Raw genomic sequence first — 26,805 nt, 5'->3', positions numbered from 1 at the left:
AGTGTGTCAAGTTGATAATTATGATAATTTAGAAATGAATAGAAACTTGGTTCATCTCCCCACTCAAATGGTTCATTTGTGGTTCTGTTTTGTGGCCATTCTACCTCTGCCTTATACTGAATTTATGACAAAAACATAGTCTTCCAGAGGCTGAAAAGAAAATGAAAATGCTTTGGTACTTAAAATGTGCACAGTTAAATGCACTTTTCCAAGACTGTACCTGACTCCCTGGGATATGACGCATACAAATGTATCCTCAGGTTTCTTCCCCTATTGGCATGTGACAGCTGTGGTTGGTCTTACAAATCTTGTCAAACAGTGGTTACAAAACCTGAGACACATTTATCTTATCTCCTGGACCAAAAAAAAAAAAAAAAAATCAATTCAGTGCTTGTTGGAGAAACTCCATTTTATTTGATATCAGGAAAGTGAGTGTTTCAGTCCACAAATTTTATTTCCTCCATCAAAGCATGCAAGGCAGAATCCTTGTGGGTGACTTTAAAACTAACATTCCCTTTGGGAAGGAGTTGGAGATCTTTGCTTTAGATAAAGAGAAAAGTTCGATCTTCAAGACCAGCCAACCTTCCAGGGCCTCTCCCTCCCATCCTAATGCAATCGTGTGTCTGTGTAGCACAGACAGCTGTTTACACAGATAATATTTACTCAGGGCAGGAGATCAAGAAGATTCCTTTCCTATCAGACATCTGGAAATGTATGCAAACTTACCAGCAATGTTTGCATATCTTGCAGAGGTCTAAAACAAAATGTGGCGGGTCTTTGTTCTCAGTTGTTTCCCTTGCTCTCTGCTCTTAGCCCTTAGCAGACAGTGATTATCAAGCTACAGAATACAGAATTGCCATGCCTTCCATCAGGAATCTGAATACCAAAGATGCTTTCTTGGGATAGGCAGGGTCCAGCCTTACATGTGATTGCATAGCAGAAGGCAGGGTAGGGAAACAGCAATAGTAAAAGGTTTCTGAATGTGCAACAATGAAAATTAGTTCCAAGTCAACTAACACAACGAACCCAAGATGTTTCTGATAGTGCTTGCCCATCTTGCATTATGTGACTTCATAGCCTCCTTGGTTCTTATGGCACAGCATATAGTCAGTCCCAGCCCAGAAGTCTTCTACTGAAATCACAGCGGTTCTTCCTAGTAGAATGTTCCTGGCTCTCATTCACTCCCATCCTTTCAAAGCACACCTATGATACAGATTCTCTCTTATGAATCAATTCTCCGAAGAAGCTGAATTTTTGGTAGTTGTTTTTTTCTCCAACTTGTGTTTTCAATAATAATTTTAGTATATTGCACTCTGTTTTTTATGCATTTCTTTTTTTTAATTGGATAATTTCTTGTAATATTATTTTCTTTTTTAAATATTTTTATTAGTTTTTTTTCTCATTTACATTTCCAATGTTATCCCAAAAGTCCCCCATACCCTCCCCGCAAATCCGCTACCCACCCACTCCCACTTTTTGGCCCTGGCGTTCCCCTGTACTGGGGCATATAAAGTTTGCAAGTCCAATGGGCCTCTCTTTCCAGTGATGGCCGACTAGGCCATCTTTTGATACATATGCAGCTAGAGTCAAGAGCTCCGGGGGAATGGTTAGTTCATAATGTTGTTCCACCTATAGGGTTGCAGATCCCTTTAGCTCCTTGGGTACTTTCTCTAGCTCCTCCATTGGGGGCCCTGTGATCCATCCAATAGCTGACTGTGAGCATCCACTTCTGTGTTTGCTAGGCCCCAGCATAGTCTCACAAGAGACAGCTCTATCTGGGTCCTTTCAGCAAAATCTTGCTAGTATATGCAATGGTGTCAGTGTTTGGAAGCTGATTATGGGATGGATCCCCAGGTATGGCAGTCTCTAGATGGTCCATCCTTTTGTCACAGCTCCAAACTTTGTCTCTGTAACTCCTTCCATGGGTGTTTTGTTCCCAATTCTAAGAAGGGGCACAGTGTCCACACTTTGGTCTTCGTTCTTCTTGAGTTTCATGCATTTAGCAAATTGTATCTTATATCTTGGGTATCCTAAGTTTCTGGGCTAATATCCACTTATCAGTGAGTACATATTGTGTGATTTTTTTATGCATTTCTTCTGGCAAATACAATCCTGTCCCAGCATCATCTCTCCCTCCCCTACTCTTACCCATTATTCCACATTTTCCCTACAAAGAGGCTTCTCTCTCCAGCTACAAACATCTTATGAATCTTACGTCCGAGGCAGGGCACTTGAGTAAGGGACCACTGGGAAACTGAATGAACTTTTTGACCCTGAATCCCTTTCGATCCTTCTAGGCACCGCTAGGATTACATTTCCCACTTCCCAGAGACCCACCTCACTTCTAGGATTCCTTTTATGGTGCGTCTATTATCTCCTAACTGTCTAAAAGCAAAGTCCTTTCTTCTGAGCTAGGTTTCTGAATAGAGATCTGTGATCACACAGACTTTAAATCTTTTCCCCCAGGAGAATCTCCCACCTCAATTTGGCTCCCCAAGAAACTTTAAATATTGAATCGATCAGAGGCACCTGGTCTCAAGCAACACAAAACTCACCTGTCTGTCACACACTGACCTATGACTGATTTTTATTAACAAGAAGTCCTGAAGTAGACAGCCCAATCTTAGTTCACTGGTTTTATCATAATATCAAAGAATCAGACTCCATCTTCCCAGTAAGCAAATAGTGTGTGTGGGCTCTTTCCACCTGGATCTCACATTTCCCAGAAGATCTTTAAACAAAGAAATTTACATATGCAGTGCCTAGCATATGAGTAAAAGTTGTTTCCCAGTTCTTTCCTGACTGTAAGACTTCACTTGTGTTCTACTGGTCAGAAATGAGTCGCATCCCCAGGCCTAGAGAGGACACTGGCACAGGGCAGTTGTCATAATTGACTTAGATAAATGTTGTCCACTACTCTGGCATATCACCACCCCAAGAATGTCCCCAAGATTGAGTATTCTATTAATAAACTTGAAGAGGACCCTTCCCATGTAAGCGGGGACCCACCTATAGTGCTTTTTAAAGTCACTTTATAAGCATAGTATGGATCTAATATCTAACTGGAGGACTTCACTTCCATTGGTTGCCACAGCTTCTCTATAGGAGACTAAGGGAGTCAGCAAGGTCCTGCCAACCCCACGAAACCTCTGGCACATTGCCTTTCTTTTTAATCTTTACTCTGTATAAGGCTTTAAAAAAATTAGTACACCCATTATTGTTTCTAAAAAGCATTAAGAATAAGACAATGCTCCTTGGAATTCATTCAGTGAAATTAGAGATCATTGGCAGCTAGGAAAATTCCAACTTAATGTTATTTGGATAGAGGATCCATTTGCTTGGCCATTCTGATTTGGAGGCAGCTAGATAAACAGTGTCCCCAAAGTTATACTAGCTAACTATATTATCAAGCCAGAAAGATTTGTGAAGTCTGTATTATTCCAAGACACCCCCCAACTCCCCCGTAGACCTTCATCACATCTGTTACCATATGAAAGAGTGCCTCTAGGAGGAGGCAGTCACTCCAAATCTACTGGATCACTAGGATGGGAAAAACTGTCCAGGCAGATAAGGGAAGGCTCTGAGAGGAGAAGGGACTCCACTGATGGTGCAGGCTGAGTAGAAATTCAGTGAGGGTAAGAAAGAAAAACAGCTGAGGTCATGGGTCAGACCACAGAGACACCACAGCGTGAAGAATAATGCATGTTCCCTGTTCAGGAGAAGCTTAGTTCTTTGACTCTCCTTTCAAGGAAGACTATGGAGGACCCCAAAGGAGTGATATGTGCAGATAACAGAGTCTGGTGATGTAATGGTTTGTATATGCTTGGCCCAGGGAGTGGAAGGATTAGAAGGTGTGGCCTTGTTGGAGTAGGTATGTCACTGTGGGCATGTAAAATCCTCACCCTAGCTACCTGGAAGTCAGTCTTCCACTAGCAGCCTTCAAATGAAGATGTAGAACTCTCAGCTCTGCCTGCACCATGCCTGTCTGGATACTGCCATGTTCCTGCCTTGATGATAATGGACTGAACCTCTGAACCTGTAAGCCAGCCCCAATTAAATGTTGTCCTTTACAAGACTTGCCTTGGTCATGGTATCTGTTCACAGCAGTAAAACCTTAACTAAGACAGAAGTGTACATACATAATAGCTCTGGAGACTAAAATGTCTAAGGTCAAAGAAATAGAGTCTGCAGAGTGCCCAGCTGATAAGTCCTCACACTGTGGAAGGCAGAAGGGTAAGTGAATGGAGTGTGTCTTTGCTTGCCAGAAGAGAAGAAATGGGTCCTCTAAGGACTTTTATAGCATCACAGATCCATTTACGAGGGCAGAAGACCTCCCAAAGCGTAAGTCCAAACAGTTGCATCCGAGATTGTTACCGTACGTGAAGTTTTGAAGGGGAGGAACATATTCAAACCAAAGCGTGTCCCAGTTTTAAACTCTGAATCTCAAAGAACAGGAACAATGAAAAGTCTTGAGAAAGAAAGAGATGGCCCAAACCACTTGTTTTTCTGACTCCTGAATGTGGCCAGGCTTTTACAGGAACAACATTAAGATGCTTCCAAGACTCCCAGTTTCCCTGTGTGTGTGTGACCATCTGAGATCTGAAGAGTTCCCAGCACTATCCACACTGTATCCTGGTATATTAGGTACTATTTTTATTTCTGAGACAAAATATCTAATGTTGTGATTTAAATGTGAATGCTGTCCATTTGAACACTTGGTCCTCAGCAAGCCTTGAAGTGGAGCCTTGCTAGAGGGAAATGGATGACTGGAGGCTCACTTTGAGGTTTTATAAATGTGTCCTTACTTTCTATCCTTTCTATTTTCTATTCTACTAGGTGAGGAGAATGAGGCTGTGAGGAGTCACGCTGCACACTCCCCCAACCATAGAGCCACCTGTACCCTGCCTTCCCTACCATCACTAACTTTGTATCCCCTTAAACTGTGAGCCAAAATAAACCTTTCCTCTCTTAAGTTGCTTCCTGTCAGGTATTTATTTGATCACAGCAATGAGAAAAGTTACTAATGTACCTGACCAACAAAACAAAACAAAACAAACAAACAACCTAGAGAGGAGAGGCTTCATTTTGGCTCACAGTTTTAGGAGCTACAGTCCATCACACAGGAGGAGACTTGGTAGCAGGTGGCTCCACAGTGGTGGGAGTGTGCAGCTGGGAGTCTTCTCCTTTCATCCTTATAGAACAAGAAGCAGAGAGTAGGCAGGAAGGAGGGTCTAACTCTTCCTCTGGTTTTCCCATAGTTAACCCACTCCCTTCAGTGAGACTCCACCTCCTCCTGAGCACCCTGGTCCTACAACCCACCCAAATGGCATTATCCACTAGGGACTAAATATTCCAACCCATGAGCCTGTGAGAACATTTCATATTTAAACCACAGCACCTGCTAAGGACTACTCAGCTTACTACATCATAGCAAATATTTACTATCTGAAGTCAGCCAAAAATGTCTTCTATCTTGAAATTCATTTGCTTCCCTGGCTTAATTTAAAAGCAAAGCAAAGCAAAACTAAACAAGACCAAACAAAACCTCAACATCAAGTCTTGGCCAGTCAGTCTAATGCAGAATTAGGCATAGAATAGTAATATCTAAATAAAGGTCAAAGCTAAGCTGGTGAGAAGGTTTGAGTCTACTACTAGACAAATAATAAAAAAATATGAGATGTTTGTTTGTTTACTCTTGGTGGATGACCCTGCTAGAATAGTTACAGAAACACAAGCATCTATTAGGAAAGGGGTAAACCATCTAAGTTACCTTTATGGTCCCACAAAGCTGCCACATGCGTTGGATTCCAGATTGGTGAAGCTTCCCTTTAAAGCATTTTTAAAAGGAAAAGAAGCAGCAGATCCCCCACCTCTGGAACTGCAGAGGACAGAGTCCATGAAGGAGGAGCAGAGATTCATAGCAGGAGGACCACCAAGTGTCCTTGTGAGTACTCCTGTCATCCCCACCAAAGCCACATCCAAGTGGAAGGACCCCTCCTTGTCTGATGAGTCACTATAACCCCAAAGTCCTAGACAGGATTCTGAGAAAGGAGAAACCCTGCCCTCCACATATGTAACAGTAATCCCTTTGAAACACTGATATGTGTTTCATATCAATTAAAAAAACACCAATTAAACAATGAAACAAGACCATCCTTCAGGTGTATCTACCTCATGCTAGTGCTGAGCTGAGTTTTTTCTGCATTGTCTCACTGGAGGTTTAGAGAATCCTATTAATGATTCGGCCCTACTTTCAAGTTAGCTAGAAAATGTACCAGGGAGCATTTTAATAAGTTACCTAAGTCATACAGCTAGGGTGTTAGCATCAGAATTTGAACTCAAGTCTGCTGTGTAAATCTACAAAGTCTGTTTCTTGACCATTTCACCACACTTTTTGAGAAGGGCAAAGACCACCGTTTAACTCACTGGGAAACCCTAAAGAAGCAAGTTAGATGGTCTACTTCATAGAACATACATAAAGTCTCTTTCACTTTGACATGGAATCCCCAAGAACACACGATTCATTGTCTAACCTGTCCTGGCAGCATTCTAGTCCCCAGAGGACTAAGACAAAGAATAAGAACCATCTAAGAAACCCTGAGATTCTGTCATGCTCCAGTCTACTATACTCCCTTTAGTTGGAAACCTATTGAAGGACCATACAACATTTAGCTACTTTTATCTCTGAGCCTTGTTTCAACTTACTAGGATCTACAGAGCCAAAACTACTAGAGAAGTGCCCACTTCAAAGCAAAATGTCAGGAACCCCAAAGTGTCACATCATCCACCTAGAATCACAATGGGCAACAACTGTGGGAATAGATTCCCCTTCCATGGAGACTTCTATCACACTTCAATCAGAGACTACATGTCCCCAGTGGATGCTTCAGACACATAGCAGTGCCTTTCTTGGATGAGTTTTAACATTATACACCAAGTTGCCCAAAAGACACAGGGCATTTCCTCTTGCCTGAGATCATTATCTGACTTGTAAGTTTGTAATAAAACCATATGGATGGAATTCAGAAAATATTACTGCCACAGATGCTGTCATCTCCAACAGATCTGAGCACTGCCTCAGGGGTGGTGGGAGAGGCAGGGAAGGAGAGTGGGGTTGGGGGTTTTGGAGGGGTTATTAGGGATAAAGGGAGGGAGGGGAGGTTAAGTCACACTGACACACAGGCCCTGCCAGAGGATGATACCAGCCTAAATCTCTCACAACTCTGGCTGTTGTCTGCCCCCAAGGGTCTTAAATAGTGTTTCCTCATTTTAGATCCAATGCCCAACTCTACCTTTTCACTCTTGTCAGTCAGATAAGACTGGATCGGGCATTTGTTCCTGCTGCAGAGGGGAAGTAGGGCAGTGGTTATATCACTCTGGACAGAACCTTAGAAGCATCTGCTCATAATCACTGAGTAGGTGGGCCAGTACCTGGAGCTTTGCTGCCTACCCAGGTGCTGGGGATCCATAGAGCCAATCAAGTGCCCTTCCCTGCTTGCTCCCTCTGACCATCAGCTTTCTCTTATGCAAATTGAAGACATTTTAAAAGAGCAATAGAGAAGGAAAAGATTACTAATAGTGATCTTAGGCCAATTGATCTGAGGCACAGAATCTGTGTCTCAGCTTCACCACCTATGCATTGGGGTCAATGGTGATATCCTTGTCCAGCTTGTGGCACGTCCTAAGGCTAAACACACATCAAAGGACCACAGAACTCATAGAGCACTAGATACCATACAGACTGGTGTTTTTACCAAGAACCCTAGCTCATTTCTCTAACTTGGTTCCTTTTACCTAAGCTGTCATCCTCTATAGCCCCCACTAGCCCCCCCCCCATGTTCTCTATTCAAGTCTTAACCTACAGTCAAATGGAGTGGTGGTTTGACGAGGAATGACCTTCATAGGTTCAAATATTTGAATGCTTGGTCACTAGGGAGTAATGCTACTTGAGAAAGACTAGGAGGTATGGCCATGTTGGAGTAGGTGTGGCTTTGTTGGAGGAAGCTTGGTGGCATGGGGCATGGGGGTTATTGGGAGGGTTGTTGGGGTTTCAGAAGCTCAAGCTAGGACAGTGTCACTTTCTCTTCATGCTGCCTGCTGATCTGGGTATACAATTCTCAGTTACTTCTCCAGTATCATGTCTGCCTGCATGCTGCCATGCTTCCCACCCATGGTGATAATAGGTGAAACCTCTGAATGTCAGGAAGCCTCAGTTAAATGTTTTCCTTTATAAGCGTTGCTGTGGTCATAGTGTCTCTTCACAGCAATCGAACAGGTGGTCCTGCACCATCCCTACCAAACAGCACATGCATCTAATCATAACAACTCTGTCCATGTTGGTGAGGGAGCTTTGATGCCCCAGACTTCTCTAATGGGACAGTGTTGGGGAGATAACATTAGCCCTGACTCCTGGAGGAAGTGAATGAAGGACATAGGAAACTCCTGGGCATGGAGGCGCTAGATTAGGAGTTTATTTTCTGATAGTTGTGAATGTGTAAGCAAGGCAGAAGGGAGATAGGTTAGGGATGACAACAGTCCAGACATCTTTATCTTTCATGTGGTTGGTATTAGCTAATGTAGGAAGGGAAGTGTTAATTGTATGTGGCACAGAACATTAGTAACTCATTGTTGTCTTTCTTTCTTATTATATTAGCTTTCCATCACTCTAATGAAATGCTTATAGCACTAACTTACAAAGATAAAGGGAACTGGGGAGATGTCTCAGTGGCTAGACACTTGCCTTGTGTCTTAGTGGCTTTTCTATTGCTGTTATAAAATAATACCAAGGCAACCTAGAAATCATTTAATTTGGGGTTCATAGATGCAGATGGTTAGAGTCCATGGTCATCATGGTGGGGACCTCATGGCAGTGGAGGCAATGAGCTCACTTCTCACTCGAGACTAGACGACAAGATAGAGAGAGCTAACTGGAAATAGTATGAGTCTTTTTGAAACATCAAAGCCTGCCCTGAGTGACACTTTCTCCAATCAGGCTTCACTTCCTAGCCCTTCCCAAACAGTTCCATCAAATGAAGACCAAGTGGTCAAATACATGAGCCTATGAAGGCTATTCTCATTGAAATTACCTCACCATGTAAGTTTGAGAATAAGAGTTTGTATTTCTAGAACCAACATAGATATGGACTGGTTCACACACATTTGTAACATCCAAACTCCGATGGAAACATATGAGGGGGACACAGATGAATTCCTGGAAATTCATGGGCTGCATCTTGCACACACTAACGTGAACAGTAACAGATCCTCTCTCAAACAAGGTGGCAAATGAAGTGTGACATTGTGTTTCTGATCTTATCATGAAGGCTGTGAAACCAGGCCAACTTTCTTGAATCTTGTCTTAAGGGAATACAACCACTGATTGGCTCTGCCATGAGTAGAATAAAGCTTGCTTTAACTTGGCAGTATTTAGTGGTCAGTAGTCTTTACTTTCTTTCAGTGGGATTAACAATGTCTGTACTTGCAAACACATACACATGCATACACACACACATACACAGAGAGAGAGAGAGAGAGAGAGAGAGAGAGAGAGAGAGAGAGAGAGAGCAAGAAAAGAGGGCAAAGACATGGAGACACATAGACAAAAAGATCAAGACTACCAAGAGAAAAAAAGATTCTAGCACCTCTTAGACCAAGAGAAGAGCAGTGAAGACCCAAGACCCAGAAGCGTTGCACAGCTAGCTCAATAAGCAAGCCACAGTTGGCCTCCATTACTGTTCATCAAGTTCTATTTATACCCTCCAAACATCACATGTCCTCCATGTGCCTTGCCTCATCTCAGGCCATTGGAGGGCATAGGGTATCCAAATTTAGCACACATTTTAAAATTGAATGTGAGCTGAATCATGGTGGTTTTATGTACAGATGTAATCTCCATGATTGCTCTGCCTGTTGCTGCTCTTAACACAGCTATAATCCAAGAGGTATGTATAACCTCTAGGGAATTGATAGACCTATGACACTGTTCCCCAAGTGAAGTGGAAACTTGAGGCTGCTTTGGAAAGTAGGTTGGATGGTGTTTTGCTGGACCAAACATGTGAAGGAAGGTTTACCTGAAGTGGACACAAGTAAAAGACTAAGGGAGACTCATGGAGGAACATTTCACTGAAGCAGACACAGCTAAAGGATGTTCTACTACCAAAGCAAGTACATGAAAGGACTTGTGATAAAGGACTCTTTGCTAATGACATGCATGTATTGGTCTGCCTTACATTGCGTAGTTGAGCTGGGTTTGTCAGGACTCCATAGAGAGAAATGCACCAAAAACCTTCTGGTGGTGTGCTGTAGTTTCTTGACACTTCCAGTCTTGGAATGATTGGCAGAGTAGTGTCAGCTGAAGTAAGGCATGTGGAGAACACGTGATGTTTGGAGGTTATAAATAGAACTCGATAGACAGTGATGGAAGCTGAGTTAGGCTTGCTTCTAACTGTGCAATGCTTTTGGGTCTCTTGTCTTCGCTGAGAGGCACAGCTTTGAACTTCTTCTGGTGTTCCTTCTGGTCCTCCTGCTGACTTGTGCCAAGGCTTAGGCCTGACTGTCTCTGCTAGGTTGTGTCACTGCTGTTGCTAACCCGACTCTACTAAACTGGACTGCTGGTGTATCCATGAAGCAGCTAACCTGTGAACTGAACAGCAGATTTCCAGACAACACAGACAGGAGTTGCTCCAAATAACTGTTCTAAACAGGTCCACTTTCCCCTACTTCATACCCTTTCTTTCCCACTAGCTCTGTTGTGTAGTGGGCTAAAAAGGAGGTTAAAGCATTTAATAACCATCATTAAAATAGCTTGAAAAAATAAGTTACACCCAACATTTTAGATTTTTTATTCATAATTACCCATCCCATGAAATTTCAGTACCATATATGCTGCATATCTGCTTAAATAATAAACAACATATTATACAACATATGTGTTATAGAAAATCATATGTGAGAACTATGTATAATACTCTATGTAATATTTAATATACAATTATGATACATATATTCCTTTAAATACTATAAATGTAATATATATTATATATATGTGTGTGTATATTTGTTTTTTATATACTAAAATATTGAGAATTTTTTTTGTCTGTTTTTGTCTTGTTTTTGTTTTTTTGAGACAAGTTTTCTCTGTGTAAACCTGGATGTCCTGCAACTTTCTCTGTAAACCAGGCTGGCCTTGAACTCAGAGAGTCATCTTCCTATGGCTCCTAAGATGAAAGGCATGTTCCACCACCCCTGATAAGATTAAGGAGTTTTTCACCTTCTAAAGTCACATCATGTCTCATGGGAGGCAATCACACTGAGAATATTTGTCTATCTGAAGATAACAATCAGCTATCAACACTTAAAGAACATTTGTAAATGTTATCCAATTAGTACTTGAATCTGGCAAGTTTCTTGATTCACTTAACCAGTGTTCTTCATGTTGTCCAACAATACCACAAGGATGAAACCATCTAGACTGGAAAACTGGGCCAAGCAAGTTATCTCACTATCATCAATTAAGTGGTAAGAGGAAATGGGGAGCCAGAAGAGATATTATAGAAAATAATATAGAAAAGACTTCTTCAAAGTTCAGAGATTAAGTGGAATGCTCAGGTGCAAATGGAACATCTGTATTACCCACACCCCCTGAGCTCAGGGAACATCTTGGAAGAGGAGGTGGGAATATTAAAAGAGCCAGAAATTGAGGAAGCCAGAGAGAAAGAGTATCTTCTGCACATGACAGGACCTCTGCACTCAACAACTCTCAGTAGCTGTGGTTGCCTACACAAGACCTGCACAAGAACAAGCCAGCCAACCTTTGAGGGTAGAGGAGGGAGGGGCTCAAGAGCCTCCACCCCAGCTGAGGAGCAATTGGTAGTGGTTGGCTTCTGGAAGAGGAAGAGTCTCTTTAAAATAGTGTAGCCCGGGGATGACAGTCAGCCGGTGGTTTGAGGACATGTACCTTCCACCTTCGACCATGGCCAAGTTCATCTGTAACTTGTGGAGAAGGCATCGGTGATGGTGGCCACTGCCATGACTTATACTCGGAAGCCTCAATTGGCCACATTTTGGCACTACACCAAGGTTGAGCTGGTTCCCCCAACCCCTGGTGAAATCCCTACAGCTATTCAGAGTGTGAAAAAAATAATTCAACGTGCTAAAACTGGTAGCTTCAAACACCTTACAGTTGAGGAAGCTGTGCTGAATAGTTTGGTGGCCACTGAGGTGTGGATGTGATTTTATATCGGAGAGATCATAGGCAAACGTGGTATTGCTGGCTATCATGTTTGAAGACCAAACTTTAACTTCCGAGTTGAGTTCTTATTTGAATGTTCTTGGACCATGTGTAACAGGACTGTTATCTGAATAAAGTACTAGGTGTCAAATAGCAAAAAAAAAAAAAAAAAAAAAAAAAAAAAAAAAAATGTAGACCACCATACTCCATGAATGGATGGCCCTTCATTTATGGCTATATGGGGAGCACAAATTGGACTTAGTGAGTAAGAGAGAGAGAGAGAGCACATAAAGTTGGGAGGAATAGAACAGTGGGTGAGGATGATCTGGGAGGAGTTAGGATGAGGAATTGGGGATGAATATGATCAATGATTGTACAATGACATAGATGTATAAAATTCTCAAAGAATTGATGAAATAGAATTTTAAAGAAATTTAAGACTTTAGAAAACCATCATTATCCTCCACCAGTATGCAACCTCAGAACTCTTTCCTGTCAGGAAATGGTTCAAGCATAAGATAAACAGTGAACTCTACTGAGAGAAAATTAATTGTAAGTGTTATATTGACAATGCTATATTTTAGTCATATATTGAAGCATCAACAAAGAAAAGTACTACCTCTAGATAGCACAGCTTCTTGTCATAGACTGGCAGGGATGGGATTTCTTTTACTGTTTGGATGGATGTTGAAACAGAGTCTCACTACACAGCCCAGGTTTGCCCCAAACCCTTGTTTCTTCCTCACTGGTGTTGGGATTGCAGCTGTGTGTTACCTTGCCCAGCTGAGATGATTCGTTCTAATGCAACTTCATTCATTTGCCATGTGGAAGAACAAGAGATAACATTCAGCTTGAGAGCTCTGTCTGGTGTATAGGCTTCTACGCAAACTGTCTATGCTGTCTCTGAGCCAAGACCCATGACTGCATGGGACATCACATGAAGTATGGGATGCCACACTTCAGGAGCCCTGCACTCTTGCCTTGCCAGACCTATCTAGTTACACTTCATCCTTTTCTTTCATATATCTTGCCTTCCCTCCAACAAAACTAAGCCCAGTTCCAGCCCTCTCAAAGCCAATCTCTTTCTGGAGTCCTGTCTTCCCCACTATCACTACATTGTAATGTGAGGCATTATTATCACGAAAAACAATGAGACTTGTGTCTAATCCCAAACGGAATTCACTGCTGAAGGGCCTTCCCTCCTTCCCTGGCTTCATTCCCAATCCTCACTCCCTTTATCCTAATAAGCTATTTTATTCCTATAAAGTAGGTACCAACCATTGCCATATGTTGGCCAAGTAACAAGCATGATGAGAGGGTAACCAGTCACCATCAAACCTGATCAGGGCCAGCCCACCAAGGAGCCAAGGTCACAGCACATGGAACCCATGCTAAGCTACTGATTCTGCTATCAACTTCTCTGACAAATGAAAGGTAGTCATTAAGATTAAAAATGGATATTTGGCAGGGAAGCTAAAGAATCATGTCCAGCTGCAAGCCCTCTAGAATTGGCACCATTCCACACAGCTAACCTGTGGAAGGGGCGGTGGAACCTGAATTGTTCCAAGGGAATTGTTGCTCTTCTCATACACTGGACCTTCAGGGCCAGAGGAGGCTATGACAGAGTGCAGAAATCCAAGGGAACTACCAGGACAAAAACTTACTCCCTCTCATCACCCTACACACACACACACACACACACACACACACACATACACACACACACACACACACATCAGAACACTGCAAATGCTGAGGATGCAGAGACCAAGATCTTCCTGTCTCCTCCACCCCCACCCCCACCCTCACCCCCCAGCACATACTGCAAGGAGCTTGCTGGGGCTGAGGCTCTGAGAATGACACCTTTCTACTAAATGCAGCAATTAACTGTGAGAATTCTTTTTATTTCTGATTTTCTCTTATTTACTTTCCACTACTATGTACATATGATGACAGCTTTGCATTTGGATATTGCTGTCAGGTTGTGGGACAGTGTGCTTCCCCACATAGGATACTCTATGGCTTTTGTCACTATACTCTTCCCCACATCTCATACAGTCTGCCTCTTCTTCTGACATCTTTTCCTATGGCTTCCATCCTTACTCTAAACTGTGGACTCTAGCAGTGTTCTGACTTTTCCCTCTCAGCCTGATTTTACAGTGATTTTTCTTCTCACTCTCTATAATACTCATACATTGCCTTGCTCCCTTTAATTCTCTCCCAACCATAATTTTATTAAATCCCTGTGACCATTGCCTGTTTATCCTCCAACTGTATTCAATGGAGTCATTCTTGCTAATTGGGTAGCACAGTGTATGAATAGTGGTATTATTTAGCCCTGTGGTTGCTTTCACAGTTAATAGCCTACCCAGTGATTTAGCCTACCCAGAGAACCATACAGAATGTATACCAGGTACCCTGAGTTCCTGGACTGAGGAAATATTATCAGAAATATGCACTTAACTCCACCACATCCAAGTCACACTTGAACATTGCAAATACTTCAAATGAAAAAGTATAGCAGATAAAAAAAAATCAAACCACAATGAAACTAAATGAGATGCATAAATCCCAATGTAATAACACAAGAAACACAAGACAACCCAACTCCTTCAATAAGCCTACAGCAATGCAACCTAGTAAATATAAGTTAGGTAAAATCTCAGAGAACTCAACATAGTGATTAGAGGTATACACAAATCCACAAACAAGTTGCTGAATGAAATAAGGAAGAAGGGCTTTGCCTGAGCATCGGCAGCAGACAACTTGGTTCCAGGAGCCCACCAAGTGTATTCTGCACAGGTGAGAGTATGGAATACAGAAGCTAAAAGCTTCTGGGACAGGGGGGAGCCACAGAGATTCTAAGGCAGCCCCCTTTTCCGGCCCCAGACAGCTGGCCACTTTCCCGGCCAGAGGAAAGGGGTCCGACTGGCCCGGGACCGCTTTGCCTGAGCATCTGCAGCAGACATCCTGGTTCCAGGACCCCTACGAGTGTATTCTGCACAGCCCCAGAGATTACCAGATGGCGAAAGGCAAATGCAAGAATCCTACTAACAGAAATCAAGACCACTCACCATCATCAGAACACAGCACTCCCACCCCACCTAGTCCTGGGCACCCCAACACAACCGAAAAGCTAGACCCAGATTTAAAAGCATATCTCATGATGATGGTAGAGGACATCAAGAAGGACTTTAATAACTCACTTAAAGAAATACAGGAGAACACTGCTAAAGAGTTACAAGTCCTTAAAGAACAACAGGAAAACACAACCAAACAGGTAGAAGTCCTCAAAGAAAAACAGGAAAATACATCCAAACAGGTGATGGAAATGAACAAAACTATACTAGACCTGAAAAGGGAAGTAGACACAATAAAGAAAACCCAAAGTGAGGCAACGCTGGAAATAGAAACCCTAGGAAAGAAATCTGGAACCATAGATGTGAGCATCAGCAACAGAATACAAGAGATGGAAGAGAGAATCTCAGGTGCAGAAGATTCCATAGAGAACATCGGCACAACAATCAAAAAAAAAAATACAAAATGCAAAAGGATCCTAACTCAAAACATCCAGGAAATACAGGACACAATGAGAAGACCAAACCTATGGATAATAGGAGTTGATGAGAATGAAGATTTTCAACTTAAAGGACCAGCAAATATCTTCAACAAAATTTTAGAAGAAAACTTCCCAATACTAAAGAAAGAGATGCCCATGAACATACAAGAAGCCTACAGAACTACAAATAGACTGGACCAGAAAAGAAATTCCTCCCAACACATAATAATCAGAACAACAAATGCACTAAATAAAGATAGAATATTAAAAACAGTAAGGGAGAAAGGTCAAGTAACATATAAAGGCAGGCCTATCAGAATTACACCAGACTTTTCACCAGAGATGATGAAAGCCAGAAGAGCCTGGACAGATGTTATACAGACACTAAGAGAACACAAATGCCAGCCCAGGCTACTATACCCGGCCAAACTCTCAATTACCATAGATGGAGAAACCAAAGTATTCCAGGACAAAACCAAATTCACACATTATCTTTCCATGAATCCAGCCCTTTAAGGATAATAACAGGAAAAAAAAAAAAAAAACAATACAAGGACGGAAATCACGCCCTAGAAAAAGCAAGAAAGTAATCCCTCAACAAACCAAAAAGAAGATAGCCACAAGAACAGAATGCCAACTCTAACAACAAAAATAAAAGAAAGCAACAATTACTTTTCCTTAATATCTCTTAATATCAATGGACTCAATTCCCCAATAAAAAGACATAGACTAACAGACTGGCTACACAAACAGGACCCAACATTCTGCTGCTTACAGGAAACACATCTCAGGGAAAAAGACAGACACTACCTCAGAGTGAAAGGCTGGAAAACAATTTTCCAAGCAAATGGCCTGAAGAAACAACTTGGAGTAGCCATTCTAATATCGAATAAAATCGACTTCCAACCCAAAATTATCAAAAAAGACAAGGAGGGACACTTCATACTAATCAAAGATAAAATCCTCCAAGAGGAACTCTCAATTCTGAATATCTATGCTACAAATGCAAGGGCAGCCACATTCATTAAAGACACTTTAGTAAAGCTCAAAGCACACATTGCACCTCACACAATAATAGTGGGAGACTTCAACACACCACTTTCATCAATGGACAGATCGTGGAAACAGAAACTAAACAGGGACACAGTGAAACTAGCAGAAGTTATGAAACAAATGGACTTAACAGATATCTACAGAACATTTTATCCTAAAACAAAAGGATATACCTTCTTCTCAGCACCTCACAGGACCTTCTCCAAAATTGACCATATAATTGGTCACAAAATAGGCCTCAACAGATAAAAAAATATTGAAATTGTCCCATGCATCCTATCAGACCACCATGGACTAAGGCTGATCTTCAATAACAGCATAAATAATGGAAAGCCAACATTCACGTGGAAACTGAACAACACACTTCTCTATGATACCTTGGTCAAAGAAGGAATAAAGAAAGAAATTAAAGACTTTTTAGAGTTTAATGAAAATGAAGCCACAACATACCCAAACCTATGAGACACAATGAAAGCATTTCTAAGAGGGAAACTCATAGCTCTGAGTGCCTCCAAAAAGAAACTGGAGAGAGCAAACACTAGCAGCTTGACAACACATCTAAAAGCTCTAGAAAAAAAAGGAAGAAAATTCACCCAAGAGGAGTAGACGGCAGGAAATATTCAAACTCAGGGGCGAAATCATCCAAGTGGAAACAAGAAGAACTATTCAAAGAATTAACCAAAGAGAAGTTGGTTCTTTGAGAAAATCAACAAGATAGATAAACCCTTAGCTAGACTCACTAGAGGGCACAGGGACAATATCCTAATTAACAAAATCAGAGATGAAAAGGGAGACATAACTGATCCTGAAGAAATCCAAAACACCATCAGATCCTTCTACAAAAGGCTATACTCAACAAACTTTGGAGCTGTGATGAAAGAATCGACCATCTAGAGACTGCCATATCCAGGGATCCACCCCATAATCAGCTTCCAAACGCTGACACCATTGCATACATTAGCAAGATTTTGCTGAAAGGTCCCAGATATAGCTGTCTGTTGTGAGACTATGCCGGGGCCTAGCAAACACAGAAGTGGATGCTCATAGTCAGCTATTGGATGGATCACAGGGCTCCCAATGGAGGAGCTAGAGAAAGTACCCAAGGAGCTAAAGGGATCTGCAACCCTATAGGTGGAACAACATTCTGAACTAACCAGTACCCCGGAGCTCTTAACTCTAGCTGCATATGTATCAAAAGATGGACTAGTAGGCCATCACTGGAAAGAGAGGCCCATTGGACACACAAACTTTATATGCCCCAGTACAGGGGAACGCCAGGGCCAAAAAAATGGGAATGGGTGGGTAGGGAAATGGGGGGGGGAGGGTATGGGGGACTTTTGGGATAGCATTGTAAATGTAAATGAGGAAAATACGTAATAAAAATATTAAAAAAAAGAAATAAGGATGAAGATGCATAATATGAAAGAAGAATTTAATACAAAAGCAGTAATGGTGAAATAAAACTATGTTGTGATGCTCAAAAATTTAAAAAGTCTAATAAATAATTGTGACAGCAATAGAGTGATATCAAGGGGAGGACAGAATATCTGAGGAAGAGGGCAGCACAGCAGGGAACATTTTGAGAGCCAGTAGGCTACTGCTGTGTTCTATGGGTTCCCAGATCCCCACAACAGGTACAACTATAGGGGACACAGTCCAGTGTGGGAGGTAGATGGCAGAGATACTTGCAAGAACTAGAAATACATTTATTTGTAAGGTTTACCACAGGTCAGATGCTGTGGCTAGTGATTCACACATATGATATCACTTTTAATGATCATTAAACACAAAGCAACAAAACAAGCTTTGGTCATAGCGACACTTGCTTCTGCTTCCAGAAGGGAGGGCATTTTGAGTTTAAGTAGACCTAGGTCAATATTGAAGCATTCATCCATGTCAGTCACTATGTGAATGGACTTAGAATACAAGTACAAATACAACCACCTCTCATTATAAAATCTCTCAAAAATCTAGGAATTAATGTCCTCACCCATGGAGGCTTTGCAAAATCAAAAGGAGACCAACAAACAAACCATTTATTCAAAGACTAAAAGGGTTTTTTGCCCCCTGCCCCAAACAAGACAAAATGTCTGATCTTATGTATCCTAATCAACATTGTACTGAAGTACTAAATAAGGAAAGAAGATAAAATTAAAGTCATCCAAAGAAGAAAAAAGGAATAGAGTTGTTATGTTTTTTGGATGACTTGACTGTCTACAGGAAATACCAAGTAATCTATGGAACTAACCAGCAAGATGATCAAGGTCACAGAACACGCATCTAAATAAAACAAGTAGATGTTTCCATATACAAACATGGACAGAGAAATTAAAGTTAAGAATAGAAAGTGGTAGATAGTAGGAGGCAGGCAGGCATTGCACTCTGTTGATTGCTAAGTTCAATTGCATCTGCATCCAGCATTTCTAAACTTACTACCAGCAGAAGGGTAGCTGGACTTAGAGATCACATGGGCTCACAGGGCACATGACTGAACCAGGTATCACAGACTCAAGAGTACAGGACTAGATTACAGATCTCTGTGACAGAAATTATTCATGTTTTCCCTTCTGTAGGGATTGAGTTAGGACTAGACCAAGACTAACACTGAAGTGTAGGGATCAGGGACTGAAAGTCTTGCTATAAGGAGACCATTCTTAGTAGAAATTGTACTAATCTCATCCATGGTTTCCATTTTCTTTTCTGTCAACAGGCACTGAAAATAATGCATATAATGGAACAATTCATTACCTTTGTGTCACACAGTGATCTGAGTAATATGATTAGTAGTATGATTAAGTCATACTGCTCAGAGTGACTCAGTATGTTACCAAACTTCATCCTGTCCAAGATATGAATTGTCCTTTTGTTCAGTGCATCTACACTATATAGATTACCCATTCATTATTTACTAAATAGCCATTTCAGCTATCTGACTTCCCATGATGTTATGGCAGTGCTGACACTCAAAGAACATTTTCATAGTAGTAGAATTGTCCTAGTTTCCTTTCCCAATGCTGTAATAAAATAACCAAAGCAATTTAGGGAAGAAAGGGTTGTTTTAGCTCATAATTCTAGGTTACAGTCTGTCATTGCAAGGAAGTCAAGGCAGCAGGATTTTGAAACAACTAGCCACATCAGATTCACAGTCAAGAGCAGAGAGAGCATGTGTGTGTATATCTGGTGCTTAGCTCATGTTCTTCACTCCTTAACAATCCAGGACCAAAACTTAGGAAATGGTGCTACCCAAAGTAGGCTGGATCTTCCAACATTAATCAAGACAATCGTTCACAGATGTGCCCATGGGCCAACCTTATCTAGACAATCTCTCATTGGGATTTCTTTCTCTTCACTCCACATTGTGAAGGGTTGGCAATTAAATGCTTCTAAGCATCCACTGGTGCTCTTGGAGTCTACCCATCTAGGATAAAGGGAAATTTTGTTGTGTATCCAAGCTATTTAGCTCTTTTAGCAAATTACCTTCTTCCATGGTTAAGAAACCCTACTGAATTGAAAGAACTTCCTGGTCCACTATTACCTCCAGCTCTGGCTCAGAGAGAGAGAGTCTGGGAAACCTTCCCTGAGTAGAGAATAGAAACAAATTGAGACCGAGATGCCCATGAGGAAAGGACTGGAGTCATCTAGTCATCTATTACTCCTTGGGAGAGGCACAGGAACAGACAACATATTTATATGAAGAAGACACTCTGCCTTTCGAGAAGCTGGACATTCATGTAAAACTACAAATGAACAGGGCACAGCACACAGAGATAGGCCTTCCAAAATGGCAGTGAAGTCAATGTCCAGCATCAGAATAGAGGGAAAGTAAAAGAAGGGGAACTTTAACTGAGCCACTTATACATACCCAGCACAAGACTTGGCCCTCGACTTGTTTAATAAGCTACAGGGTGCTTAGTGTGCTGACCATAGCCTATTAGCCCTCAGCTCTCCTTTCACCTTTAGCTCTGGGCATCAATCAGGTCTCACTCCTGATTCTGAGCTTCTCAGCAGTCTTTGTCATCTGGCAAGAAGTGGTAATGTGGGGAAATAGAATATAAAGGTACTAAATATTTACTCTCTTGACCTCAAGCATCTTCTCAAACTGCCTTCTTTATGGCTCTATGAATAAATCCAAAGGGTAGATAATTCAGAAAGAAATAGATTAATTTACTAACAGTTCTGGAGATTCAAGAGCATAATGCCAACATGTGCTTAACTCTAGTAAGTGGCTTCCGGTTCCTTCCAAACACAAATGCAGTGAATGGCATCATGATGAGAGCATGCCCTATGGGGAGAGACATTATGATCAGACAGGACTACTCAGAGGGTCAGGGGCCAAGCTCCCTCCTTTACAGTGATTCACTCCGTAGGAACTAACCAAGCCCCACAAGAACAGTACTCATCCTTACTAAGTACAAGGCTTTCATGACCCAATTACCTGTCATCAAAGCCTAACTCTTAAAGGTCCCATCACTTAATACCAAAACCATGAGGACCAAGGACCCAAAACATGGATCCTTAGGGATACATTGAAACCACAGTGTTCTCCTTCCCAGAACATTTCATTATGTGTCTAACTCCTTTGGAGTTATCTAGCCTTTGACCCCAAATATGGTCCCCTCCTCTGTGTGTATAGGTAAGACTTGAAGTGAATTCCTGCTGATACCAACCAGTAGAACCCTCCCCATCCTCTCTATGGCTCCTCAGCTGCCCACCATTTGCATAATTACTCTGCAGTAAAATTCCCATTGATGTAAGCATTTGCAGCCATTTCTGCTGTCTCTTTTTGTCTCTGAGTGTCTGGAGTCTTTTCCTTAGTTGCTGTTATTGTACAAGTCTCTCTCAATATCTATGGGGAATTGTCCCAAGACCCTGCAGAGGGTGAAAATGGTACATGCTCGAGTCTCTTACCTGAACTGAAGTAACATCTGCACATCTCCTGTGCATATCCTCCTGTGTACTTTAAATGCCATGTAAAAAGTTGTTATACTGACAAGGAATGGTTCTATGTAATACATTGGTTCTCTTTTCTGATCCCCCAAATGCAGTGGGCCAACTGCATCATTTACCCACTAACTGCCTGAGAAATAGCCATTCCAGAAAATTAACACAGGTGAGAGAAACAGAATCTAAACACCATGTGTCTATGGGAAGCTGGAATTTATAAGAAATCTATCTGACCCCTGGAGTATGTCTGCTCTCAACACTATTACACACATAGGCTGTTGTATCCACTATCTTAATCTGCACGGCATGGGCTATTTCCTGTAGCTTTTAGCAGAATACAGGAACACATGCTGTTGTTTCCATTAGAATTTCAGAGAGACCTTGTATAAGAATCTACATGTAAATCCTAACACAGAATCCCAGATCCTGGACAAGATTTCAATTATCTGCCAAGAGTTAGATTTTGCTGTCAAAACATTTGCTACCCTGGTTTCAGAATCACAGTGGGTAGACTCTTCACATTCTAGCACTGTAATGAGCTCCTCTCTGTGAGAGGCAATAGAGGTGCCTCCCTGTGCAGGCAGACATTATCCTTGCCATCTTTGTTTTTAAATGCCATTTATAGACAGAGAGACTAGAACTAAAGCTCACCTAAATCCCTCCTGAGAGCTAGAGTTTCTCACTTTGGTTTTAAATTTTTATTAAGGGGCTGAAGAGCTGGCTCAGAGGTCAAGAGCATGAACTGCACTGGCAGAGTAACCAAGTTCAGTTCCCAGCAGCTCTCAATGCTCATAGCTCCAACTCCTGTGAACCCAACACCTTCTAGAGTCTGTGGGTATCTGCACATATATGCATGTGCACTGTGCGTGTGCATGTGCACACTCGAGCATGCACACACACACACACACACACAAATAAAAAATCTCTTTAAACAAGTTAACTGAATATCGACAAGTTACAGTTGTATGTATTTGTAAGATGCGAAGTGGTGCTGTGATGTTCACACAAACGGGAGATCACTAAGTCAAGTTAATTAGCATTTGCAGCACTCGTACATTTTCTCCACATCCAGCTGAAACATTACTAAATTCTTCTCACAAAGACTGAACCTTAAAGGGAAGCTGAACTCTGAATCTAGGATGCCCAGTATGCCATATATCGATCTCCGGAGTTCCTAGGCACTAAGGAATAAATGCAAATTCATTAGGGAAATGATGGTTTAAAAAAATAGTTGGGAATATAGCTCAGTGGTAAAGTGCTTGCCTAGTGTGAGTGAGACCCTGAGTTTCACTTCTAGAATCATAAACAACAGCAACAAAACACCAAGGAACCTATTTTTATTTGATTTGTTTTATTTAGGCACCTTTAGTTATACAAGATTATGTCCTCCTCAAGGCTGGTACGACATAGAAATGCTACTTAGACCAGTTTTTAACTCAATCCTCTTTGGTGAGAACTCCTCATATCTGGTTAATACCTAGGTCCTTGTGTTTATTGTAAAAGAGCTTTATTGAGATACAGTTGACATTATTTTATAAAGGGCATTATTTGTTTTGACAAGTATATGTAAGCAAAACACCATCACCAATTATGATAGTGAGCATATCTACCAGAAACTTGGGGAAGAGTACTAGAAAAGTTTATGCATGAGTTTTGGGTTTTGTTTATTTCATTATTTTAAATATTAACAAATATTTATAAATGGCTTTGTTAGTATAATCACAAAGTCATGCGCTTATTGCTGCTGTGTAATTCAAGAACATTTCTTTAGCACAGAGAAGTCTGTACCTTTTGAGAGTCTCATAACTGCTCTCCATACCTTTCTCTCCCTCCCCCTATCCCCCCTGCCCCTGGTCACTACTACTCTGCCTTTTACCTCTGTGTATTTGCTTATTTGGGACAGTTCATAAAGGCATTGCCTTAATGGTTGCTTTGACTTTGTGTGTTCCTTTGTGTGACACTGAGATTATTTTCACCCAGAGTGACATATACATCTGGGCTCCACAGCACACATATCTATTCTATTATGGCTGAGATAGACCAAAAAAAAAAAAAAAAACCCAGAAGACTAAATCAAGCAGGAGAGCAAAGAATGAGATCAGGAGACTGGCGGAATGTGGCATGCAGCATGCCACACTGGAAACATTTCTCATATGAATAGAATGAGTACACTCTGAAGTAACCAGGAAAAGTATGCCATAGTAAATAAGCAAAGAAGGGCCTTTGGCACTTATATTATCAAATGCTATGTATGTACTGTACTTTTATATATCTGATGGTACAGCACACTTGTTGATATCAGCATCTCTAGTCATGAAGGGATGCACTGCTACCACATTACTATGGCTCATCACCAGCCAGTAAGTTTTTTCAGTTCCATCAAGTGTAATCTTACGGGATTAAATATGTGGTCTATCCTTGGTGGTGACTGCCCTGCATATTATTAAATGTGAACAAATTAAATTCTGTCCATCTGGTAATAGATTTGGGTATCTGATGTGTCAATTATGATGAATGTTACAAATGACATAACTGGTGACAGTTCTCAGTATCGTATGGAATGGCACTGGTAAGAGCCAGCATTCTTGTCACTTTCCTGATCTTATGGAGAAAGCTTTTACCTCTTAAGATATGTTAGAGGCTTGAACCAAAGTAATAGCAATGAAGACGGCTGTTGGATGGATAGCAATGTCCTCCAATTTGGAATGTTTCATTCAGGAAGGGCCAGGATGGGCAGGTTCATGAGAAAAACATCATATGTTTGGAAAAACTGAAACCTAAGCCACTTGTGAGATCCCCTCCCCAAGGTTCTAGAAACAATAAACAACTGCTGGAGGAAGAGATCCTGACCGGCTGGGCTGCCTGGAGGAAGTAGAGCAAGCTACCAAGAGGAGACTTGAGATTCCTGCAAGCCATGCAGAGAGCTCTAGAGTTGCAGCTCTCATGAGTATGCCATCAATGCAGGGGTGGGCTTTTGAAGATGCAGCTGCCTTTGGCTTTTTAAAGTAACTTTCCATCCATATTCCAGAAAGTAACCTCAATAAATCAATTGGTTCACCAAATTAGGCTTTTGTGTAATGGTTACTTTGATCTGTGGCTTTCTATCTATCTCCCCTACCTGAAAGGTGCCATGTCTCCCCAAGGAAAAGTCTCATGCAACAGTGGTGAGAAGCAGTCAGATTCTGGAAGTATTCTGAAATTAGATATGAGAGAATAGATGTAATATTTGTACAAAGATACTGTCATCCAGACCGACACCAAGAGTTTAATCTGAGTGCTGGAATGAGGGAGTGCCTGTCACAGAGTTGTGGAATGTAAAGAGAGCAAGCTTAGAATTTGAAGAATGTCAACAGGCCAAAAATTACTGTGTCATATTAGGGTAGACATTGCTCACTACTGATCAATTATCCATTTGATAATTATCAATTATCCTCCTTCTCTCCAGACAGATCTTGATCTTGATCTATTCAGTATAGATGAAATTTATTTATGCTCAATAAAAACAAACATCAAAAACAAAAACAGTACCTTTATTTTCTAATCTTCCTTGCATCGAGGACTCAGAATGATGGCCAACTGGAACTCTCTTGGGAATTCCCAGCATATTCATGCTCTGCTGATATAAATACTTTCTGTTTTCCCTTGTCATTTACTTCCTGGAGCCTGAGCATGCAACCAGAGAAGCAGTAGTCATGAAGTAGCCATGACAACAAAAACCACTCACATAGGACAACAGTGAAGAAAGACTCTCAGAAGACCATGAAGTATTGACCAGCTTTGACTGGTCTTCTTTGGTCTCCTTGTCAGTTGTGAGTGTATGTGTGTATGTTTTAATGAAAGAAAGTAAAAAAAGAGAAAAAGAAAAATGGCTCCATCTGGATAATTGGGTTTCTACTATTATTGGTCAAACACAATTTGTAGTAGTACACTAGCTTCCTCTGAGTCATTAATAGAAATGATAGCAAACCATGCAGCCGAGGTTCTCTCTGTTCAGATCAATTTACCCTGTTTGTCTACAAAATTTACCAACCATCTCACAACTCAGCTCTCAAAGTCCACTGTGTCTACCTACATGGTCTGAGATGATTTGTCTTCTAGAAATTCCAATTTATTTTGTTCATGACTCTCTCCTGCTCTCTCAGATTGGCAATACTACCCCAAAACAGTTCTGACTCCCTTGTGGTGCACACATATGATTGCAGGTAAAACACCCATTCACACAAAACTGAAATAAACTAAATTTTATTTTAAGTTCCATGTGATCCTTTCCCTTTGGTAAAGTCACTGTTCATCTTCTTGAGAACCATCTTTGTTTCGGCCCACTGTGGCTGTTCTGGGGTCAAAAATTGCCCAGATGAGATTTGTGTGTGTGTGTGTGTGTGTGTGTGTGTGTGTGTGTCTTCCCTGCTTATCAGGATGTTTATTGGTGGCACCGCTTGGTCCTGGGAAAAGTGCCCTTATTTTCTGATAAAAGGAGAGGAAAAGTTAACTGCAGCTTCAAAGATATCAATCCACAAAGGAACACTTTAACCATCAGGAAACAAAACTACCAAAACACAGCTGTAGTTTCCTTGGTTACCTCACATCGTGTCCTTTGTCCATTGGGTCAGAATGAACCTAGCTGCTGAAGGGATAGTTGCACAGGGCACCATCTCATTCTTGCTCATGGCTGCCTACCTACCTACACCACCAATGCCCTTCACTGTTCCTACTCTGTTCTTATATTTTAAGAACAGTGCAGATGCGTCCTGATTGGCTGAGCTTGCTGACCTCCATGCACATTTAATAAAGCTAAGACATGAGTATTGGTGAATTAGTGCTAACTTACCCCAGGCCATTCAGGACTCATCGTTTCTCCCCTTTCTCATTCCAAGATTCAGCCTTAGATCCCGCATTGTATTTGATCTTCATTCATGTTAAATTTCATCACTTGAGGTACCTTTATTTTTTTTTCTCCTTTCTCATCAAAATTATTAGGTTTGGACTAGAAAATTCTCACTGGGAGCTGGAGAGATGATTC

The 26,805-nt window shown here is 41.4% G+C and overlaps 1 pseudogene; it reads left to right on the top strand.

Moving 5' to 3' along the window:
- Positions 1-11,971: 11,971 nt before the first annotated feature.
- Positions 11,972-12,285, top strand: LOC110307546 (ATP synthase F(0) complex subunit g, mitochondrial pseudogene; annotated as a pseudogene).
- Positions 12,286-26,805: the final 14,520 nt, after the last annotated feature.

The sequence above is a fragment of the Mus caroli genome, unplaced genomic scaffold (assembly GCF_978045245.1).
Source record: "Mus caroli unplaced genomic scaffold, Mus_caroli_1 scaffold_15, whole genome shotgun sequence".
Lineage (NCBI taxonomy): Eukaryota > Metazoa > Chordata > Mammalia > Rodentia > Muridae > Mus > Mus caroli.
This window is presented reverse-complemented; position numbering and strand designations above follow the sequence as displayed.